Raw genomic sequence first — 8,576 nt, 5'->3', positions numbered from 1 at the left:
ACTTGAACTCAACTTTCTTTGCTAGCAGGGCTGACATTGGTCTGGTAATCTTGGAGAAAGCTTCAATGAAACGCCAATAGTATCCGGCCATTCCAATGAACCTCTTGATTCCCCGGACACCTCTTGGTGCTTTCTAGTCCAGAATATCTGCTACCTTCTTTGGGTCCACAACTAATCCGTCTCGGTTTATGATATGACCCAAGAACCAGGCTTCACTGCTCTAGAACTCACATTTGCTCTGCTTGGCATATAATTGATGCTCCTGTAACAGTTGCAATACCATCTTCAAATGCTCCTTGTGCTCTTCCTCATTCTGAGAGTATATGAGAATTGCATCGATGAACACCACCACGAATTTGTTGAGGTAGTCCATGAACACACTATTCATCAAGTACATAAAGAAAGTTGCACATTTGTTAATCCGAATGACATGACTGTGTACTCATATAGCCCATACTTGGTGATAAATGTTGTCTTCGGTATGTCCGAAGGTCGAATTCTGAGCTAATGGTAACCTGACCTCAGATCTATCTTTGAGAACACTCCGATCCGGCTCCTCTCAACTGATCGAACATATCTTCTATTCTTGGCAGAGGATACTTGTTCTTGATGGTGACTTCTGAGCTCGGTAATCAATGCACATCCTCTTTGTCCCATCTTTCTTCTCCACGAACAAAACTGGAGCGACGCAAGGCGGAGTACTTGGTCTGTTGTAGCCTTTCTCTAATAGTTTGTCGATCTGCTTCTTGAGTTCCACCAATTCTGGTCCAGATACTCTTTAGGCTCTCTTGGAAATAGGGGTGGTTCCAGGTTCAAGCTTTATGGCAAATTCAACTTTACGCTTGGGTAGCATGCCTGGTAAATCCTCTCGAAACATGTCGGGGAACTCCGACACAACTCTGATAGCCTCAAGCAGATTGGCTTCCTTACCATCTACAGACATATGATGACAGGCTCCTTCTTCTAGATCAGGCATGAATAGTTCAGTTACTACTTCTTTCCCAGATAGGGACACTAACTTTACTATCCTCTTGTCACAGCTGACGGTTGTTTGGTTTCTGTGCAGCCAATTCATCCCTAGGATGACATCTAACCCTTGAGTACCCATTACTACTAGGTTAGCGGGGAAATCTATTCCCTTATTCCAATCCTTAGATTCGGACACCTCTTATCGGACTGAACTTTTCTCCCAACTGAATTAACTCTTAAAGGTGGAATCATTGGTTCTACGGGGATGTTATGTGCTTCTACTCATGATGTAAAAACAAAAGAATGTGTGACACCAGTATTGTAACACCCTAGGTGTTTATCTCCCGTAAACAACGATTATGGATTTAAGCGCGGGATATTAGTAAATAAAGTGGACACTAAATTTTAATCATCTCGCAAAAGTTTGAGTTTGGTGTCGTATTTATTTCCATAATCTAAGCAATTAAAGAGGGGTTTAAGAAACTTCTGGATTATCGAATCTTCATCACTGGCAAATTTTGAACTGTTCGGATCACGCGCTTAAGTGAATACGAAAATTAGAAGACTTCTGATTTTATGTAAAATTTGGAGCCCCGCGCTATCCGAAAAGAATAATGCGCACAGCTTCTCGCCCACATGTGTGATGCATGTCGTCGTTTCCGGAATGGATCGCACTTGATGCCGCATCGATATCGTGCATTTGTTTCGCGATATGTCGAGTCTTGCCCGTTTAAAATTAATCGATAAAGACGAACTAAAATTGTCACTTAAGTATTTCGCTCGGTTCGAGCAATCTCTATAAATTCGATAAATGCGCTACTTTGGGGCAGGCTGCTTAAATAAACTGAAACCGGAACCATTGCTGGCCAATTCGGTTTCCTATTTCAAAATCCGAGAAAATAATATGCGTAGTCGTATAGCGCGTGGACCCTTTGTTTATCGCTAAAAATCCTAATTCTAAAATATATGCGATTCAAAAATGGAAAAATCCTACTCGAGCTGCTGCACCCTGATTTTCTTTCCACCGTCACTGTCCATCGGCCTTATCTCTTCCCCGCCGTAGCTTCTCTCATAGAAAAATCTGGTGCGCATTTATCCTTTCAGCTCGCTCGGCCGTCTCCCTCATCCTCTTCCATGGCTCGCCACGCGCCCTAGCGTCTGCGCCCGGCCTGAGCTCCTAGCGTTGCGGCTCTTTCCCGGCTTCTTCCTCCCATGCAGCTCGCCCGTGGCCATCGCTCCGCCATGCCCAGCACCTTGCCCTCGGCGTCGGTCATCCTTGTCGGGCGCATGATCCTGCTCGGCCATGGATGTTGTGTTGTCGGCCCGACTTTCTCCATCTCCCTGCTCGTTCCCCTGGTGCGCAGGGCATCCTCCCCTCTACCTCCTCCAGCGCTCGGATCTAGCCACCGTTTTCTGGCCGTGGCGAGCATGTACCCATCAGCTCCGACCTCGCCTGTGGTCGAGTCACCTGCCTCCACTCATCCGCGCCCTCGGCAATGTTGGGCAGTCTCGGACGCCTGGGTCCTTGGCCATGCGCCCTTCTATTTCACGCTTTCCCCATTCGGTGCCTCGGCTCGCCCTCGCGCGTCCATCTTTGGGCGCAATCTGCTCTAGCTCGTGGACGCCGTGTCCTGGCTCTGGTCGCTGGATGCCGCACCTCGCCTGTGCTGGCCGTCATCACGTATAGGCCTGGACACCACCTCTACCTACACGAGCTCAATCGGATCCCCATCGTCGCGAATTCGCTGTCGATTTAGCAGCTGCGCCAGTTGGTCGCCTCGGTGCGAATTCGCCGTAGCATCCAGGATTTTGGCAGGTCTCCCCGCTCACCGTCATCCCAAGCGTCGCATCGGACTTACCATGTATGTATGATGTTCACCAAATGCTCGACAAAAAGCTTGAACGAGTCGTACTGCCATCGTCTTCGTCGCGCTGGCACGTCGATGTCGTCATTTGCCTTCGCACTGTTGTCGGTCGGCAACCTCGCTGTCGTCGCGTTCGCTCCGACTCTGCCTCTACGTGCTCGCCTTCGATCACCGCTGCAATTTTAGAAGTTTGAGTGAAGAAGTGGAACTCGCGGGGCGCTTGCCCGGAACTCGACAGGAGGCATGAACAAGAATCAGCAACGTTTGCTTGGAATTCTAATTGAATCGGTAACCGTTCTTTAGTTCGCTATTTTTTTAATTTTAATTGATTGAATCGATGGATTGAATAGATATATTGATCGTAATAATCCTCGTGTTAGCGCAGGCACGTTGTGGTAGTGTTAAATATATGTGAAGTACGATGGATTTAGTAATGCGGAAGATAGATTAATTTATGTGATAACTAGGCGAGCTGACGACGTACAAGATAGATTTAGTATTTCATACAATTATTCGATAAATTTTGTCATTATCGATTATGCTAAATATATTTGTTTAGTGAAGTCGAAATATAAGAACCCGTGCAAAAGAAACGTTTTAGTTCTTTAGATTTAAAAATTATGGACTGGTGGTAGTCTTTGATGTCTGATAAGGTTCTGCATGCTAAAGCGAATGATGTGATGCTATGTTAATTATTGTGCTAAATAAGTAACCTAGAGAATTAGTTTAAAAACGTTAATTAAACAAATTCTATGCTTATCCCAAGTTTGAGTATCAAGAGGTAGGTTTTAGGAGAGTAAAATGCTTATACATAATTTACTATTTGGTGTTGTTAGAATTAAATCTGATTAAAATTAGAATGCCATCGATATAGTTTTAATATGATATCGATATCTAGTATTTTCATACTAGATTTGTGATGTCCTGCTATAGGTGTTTACTTCGCTATCGTGTAGCACTATTTAAGTTTGTGATATTCATGTCTATATGCATTCATGTGTATCGTGCATTTCAATTAGGTACGATAATTAATCACGTGATGCGGAAGACGACCCAAGTCGACCCCAAGATAATGCAGAGATTGGACATCTCCGCAAGACTATGTCGTCAGTCGGACCAACCTGAAGATGGATAATCTGAACGAATGCCAAGACAAAGGCTGGTCGCCAAGTGGACGTCAACTAATAAACACTAATCTAGTGTTATTCCAGGCAAGCCCCGGTGCATTTACCCCTTCCTTGTATTTTTAAAAAGACTTTTATACACTTAAGTCTAGTGAAATGTGCATTAAGTTTATAGGAATTGCTTGGAAACTATTTGATGCATTGACTACCTTGATATCCATTCCTATTATAGGTACTTCTTTGGAAATATCAAATATTGTTTACAAAAATGCTTAGCCCTGCTTAGATCTTGTGGATAGAGGTTGTCTTTTGCAATAATGCCTAGCTTAGGGGTTATCCTGAGGAAGGATGGCTTCTACCTGCAAGAATATTTTCTTTGGGAGCATGGTGGGATCTTACTGCAAAGTTCCCTATAATGCTCTTTTCATCATAAGGAACACAAAACAATCCTAAGGATGGAAGTACTTAAATTGAGACTTGGGCTAGGAACAGGTGATGCTCCACCCAGGTTAATTAAGGATTGGATGTGTATGTAGGCTTGTATGATCAAGGACTATCTTAACTGGCCACATGCCCTGGATATGGGACAGGGTAAGCCTGAACTCGGCTATTCCATACATGAAAAGACAATCGCACAGTGGGAGTGGAGAGATGGCGAGAGTGGCACGTACCCTCCTGGCAAAGGACCGCCTAAAAGGGGTGGTGTGCTCTCTGGTGGCGCGGACCTGTTCATGCAGTGGAGGATCCGTGGGGATGGTAGACATATGCAAGAGTTACGAGAAACATATGTCATTTGGTTAGAGATCCTCAGCTGAGTAAATCGATTCAGATCGTCGTTAGATCCCCGGACAGTGGAGACTTGATCTCTGACCTGCAACCTAAGTCAGGATGTAAACATTAAGAATAAAAATGATGTTGTATTGATGAGATGGTGAAATTAGACTAAATGCAACTAGAGTCTATTAATATTTAATCCGGCGTTAAAATATTGAAAGTAAGGACTCACTTTAGTAAGTTATTTCTGCAAAAGTATCTAATTTGATTCTTGCTAAAGCCTTTTCCTTGATTCCTATTTAACCAGCATATCCTTGAGAGTCATTTTTCCTTAGTCGGGTAAGACTTGCGAAAGTACACTCCGTACTCAGGGTTTTAGAACCCATGTTGTTGCAGGTACTAGATTTGTGCTGATGTGGATGGTGTTAAGCGCCGGTGGGAACGACCTTCTTATAAGTCTAAGTAACTCTTCTATACTTCTTATTGAGGATGGTCCCTTAAGCTAGCATATATTTCAAACTTATAAATAATTTATAACATTTCAAAGTATATTTCTTTGAATCACTTTCGAAATCACTCCGACAGATATAATGTAAGTTTGTTGTAACTTGTAACTTTTTGTAATAAAGCATTCCGCTGCAAAATGTTGGTGCGTGATTTGTGTTTTCTTAATCTTGCGATCTTGGTTGTAAGTGGTTTATCCGGGGTCCTTAGGGGCACTCGGACAGATCCTGTTAAGTTATCCGGTGCACATGCATAGCCGTCTGAGGTCTTTGAGGCAAGGACATGTGCATGTGGGCCCAATAACTTGGGAGGTTCTGCCACAAGTATCAAATAGTACTTTTGCTAGATAGGATTCGACTGGAAACATACCTACTGCCACATCTGGTGCATCCTGGATTGCTTCGACCTCTAAGTGGTTCACCTTTCCACGGTTGTAGGCCTGGCCACGACCTCCTGGTGCTTGTTGTGGTGTTCCTTGTCTTGATGAGGTGTTGAAAGCTAGTTGTTGTTGGGCTGCTTTCTTCAGGCAGTGGTTCATCCAGTGACCTTGTTCCTGAAAGTCTCCTAGAGGGAGGGATGAATAGGCGAAAACTGAAATTTATAAATTAAAGCACAACTACAAGCCGGGGTTAGCGTTAGAAATAAAACCGAGTCCAAAAGAGAGGGGGAAAACAAATCAACCAAAGAAATAGAGCGGATGACACGGTGATTTGTTTTACCGAGGTTCGGTTCCAAAGAACCTAGTCCCCGTTGAGGTGGTCACAAAGACCGGGTCTCTTTCAACCCTTTCCCTCTCTCAAACGGTCACTTAGACCGAGTGAGCTTTCTCCTTAATCAAACGGGTCACTTAGACCCCTCACAAGGACCACCACAACTTGGTGTCTCTTGCTTTGATTACAAGTGTCTTAAGAATAAGAATGAGGAAGAAGAAAGCAATCCAAGAATAAGAGCTCAAAGAACACGAGCAAAAACACTCTCTCTAATCACTATTTGTTTGGAGTGGATTTGGGACTTGGAGAGAGTTTCATTCTATTGAATTGTGTCTTGTATTGATTGCACTAGCTCTTGTATTGAATGAGATGTCTCAAAAACTTTGATGCTTGGAGCGGTGGTGGTTGGGGGGTATTTATAGCCCAACCACCAATTCAACTGTTGGGGAGGCTGTCTGTCGATGGGTGCACCGAACAGTCCGGTGCGCCACCGGACACTGTCCGGTGCGCTAGCCACGTCACCCAACTGTTAGGGTTCTGACGGTTCCGACCGTTGGAGCGCTAACTTCATGTCGCACCGGACAGTCCGGTGCCGCACCGGACAGGTGCTGTTCACTGTCCGGTGCGCCTCTGTCGTCTGCTCTGACTTCTACGCGCAATGTTCACACACTGTTCACACTTTTGCAGACGACCATTGCGTTGTTAAACGTTGCTCTGCTTGGCGCACCGTACAGTCCGGTGGCACACCGGACAGTCCGGTGAATTATAGCGGAGCGGTGCCTCAGAAACCCGAAGGTGGTAAGTTTGAAGGGGTACGGCCCTGGCACCAGACATTGTACAGTGGCACACCGGACAGTCCGGTGTGCCAGATCAGGGTTCTCTTCGGTTTCTTTTGCTCCTTTCTTTTGAACCCTAACTTTGATCTTTTTATTGGTTTGTGTTGAATCTTTAGCACATGTAGAACATATAATCTAGAGCAAACTAGTTAGTCCAATTATTTGTGTTGGGCATTTCAACCACCAAAATCATTTAGGAAAAGGTTTGACCCTATTTCCCTTTCAATCTCTCCCTTTTTGGTGATTGATGCCAACACAAACCAAAGCAAATATATAAGTGCAGAATTGAACTAGTTTGCATAAGACAAGTGCAAAGGTTCCTTGGAATTAAAACAATTTATACTTTCACTAGATATGCGTGGGTTGCTTTCTTTCTTTTAGCATTTTGGACCACATTTGCACCACTTGTTTTGTTTTTGCATATTCTTTTGGAAAATCTTTTCAAAGTCTTTTTGCAAATAGTCAAAGGTACATGAATAAGATTTCGAGAAGCATTTTCAAGATTTTGAAATTTTTCTCCCCCTGTTTCAAATTCTCCTCTTAGTGTTCAAGAGGGTTTAACCAATATGAAAAAGATTTAGATACCAATTGAAAAATCTTTGAATATATATTAAAATATATCAATTGAGAATTTTGAATTTTGAAATTGGTGGTGGTGCGGTCCTTTTGCTTTGGGCTTAATATTTCTCCCCCTTTGGCATTAATCGCCAAAAACGGAGTCGTTTGAGAGGCCTTTTACTATTCTCCCCCAATGGTACACATGAAGATTGTACCAAAGTGGAGAGTGGAGTGATGGCGAATGGTAAATGATACCGATAGAGTGGAGTGGAAGCCTTGTCTTTGCCGAAGACTCCATTTCTCTTTCAATCTACGACTTAGCATAGGAATAAACTTGAAAGTCATAAACATAAAAGAGATATGATCAAAGGTATATAAATGAGCTATGTGTGCAAAGTTTCAATTAAAGTTCCGAGAATCAAGAATGTTTATCTCATTCCTAAGTTTGGTAAAGGTTTTCTCATCTAATGGTTTGGTAAATATATTGGCTAGTTGTTCTTTGGTGCTAACATAAGCAATCTCGATATCCCCCCTTTGTTGGTGATCCCTCAAAAAGTGATACCGAATGGCTATGTGCTTAGTGCGGCTGTGTTCAACGGGATTATCCGCCATGCGGATTGCACTCTCATTGTCACATAGGAGAGGGACTTTACTCAATTTGTAGCCATAGTCCCTAAGGGTTTGCCTCATCCAAAGTAATTGCGCACAACAATGACCTGCGGCAATATACTCGGCTTCGACGGTAGAAAGAGCTACTGAGTTTTGTTTCTTTGAAGCCCAAGACACCAGGGATCTCCCCAAAAACTGACAAGTCCTTGATGTGCTCTTCCTATCAATTTTACACCCTGCCCAATCGGCATCGGAATATCCTATTAAGTAAAAAGTGGATCCCTTAGGGTACCAAAGACCAAACTTAGGTGTATAAACTAAATATCTCATGATTCTTTTCACGGCCCTAAGGTGAACTTCCTTAGGATCGGCTTGGAACCTTGCACACATGCATACAGAAAGCATAATGTCCGGTCGAGATGCACATAAATAGAGTAAAGATCCTATCATCGACCGGTATACCTTTTGATCTTCGGATTTACCTCCCGTGTCGAGGTCGAGATGCCCATTGGTTCCCATGAGTTTCTTGATGGGCTTGGCATCCTTCATTCCAAACATGGTAACTATGTCTTGTATGTACTTAGTTTGGCTGATGAAGGTGCCTGTTGGGGACTTGTTCTCAAATGC

At 43.6% G+C, this 8,576-nt stretch overlaps 1 long non-coding RNA gene across 1 annotated transcript; it reads left to right on the top strand.

The window, feature by feature from the left end:
- The first annotated feature begins 2,037 nt into the window (after positions 1–2,037).
- Positions 2,038–4,150, top strand: LOC100276380 (uncharacterized). Its single transcript, XR_562663.3, has 2 exons — positions 2,038–3,122; positions 3,854–4,150. It is a non-coding gene; the product is annotated as an uncharacterized lncRNA (long non-coding RNA).
- Positions 4,151–8,576: the final 4,426 nt, after the last annotated feature.

The sequence above is a fragment of the Zea mays genome, chromosome 2 (assembly GCF_902167145.1).
Source record: "Zea mays cultivar B73 chromosome 2, Zm-B73-REFERENCE-NAM-5.0, whole genome shotgun sequence".
NCBI lineage: Eukaryota > Viridiplantae > Streptophyta > Magnoliopsida > Poales > Poaceae > Zea > Zea mays.
Note: the sequence above shows the minus strand (reverse complement) of the source record. Positions and strands in the feature narration are given on the sequence as shown.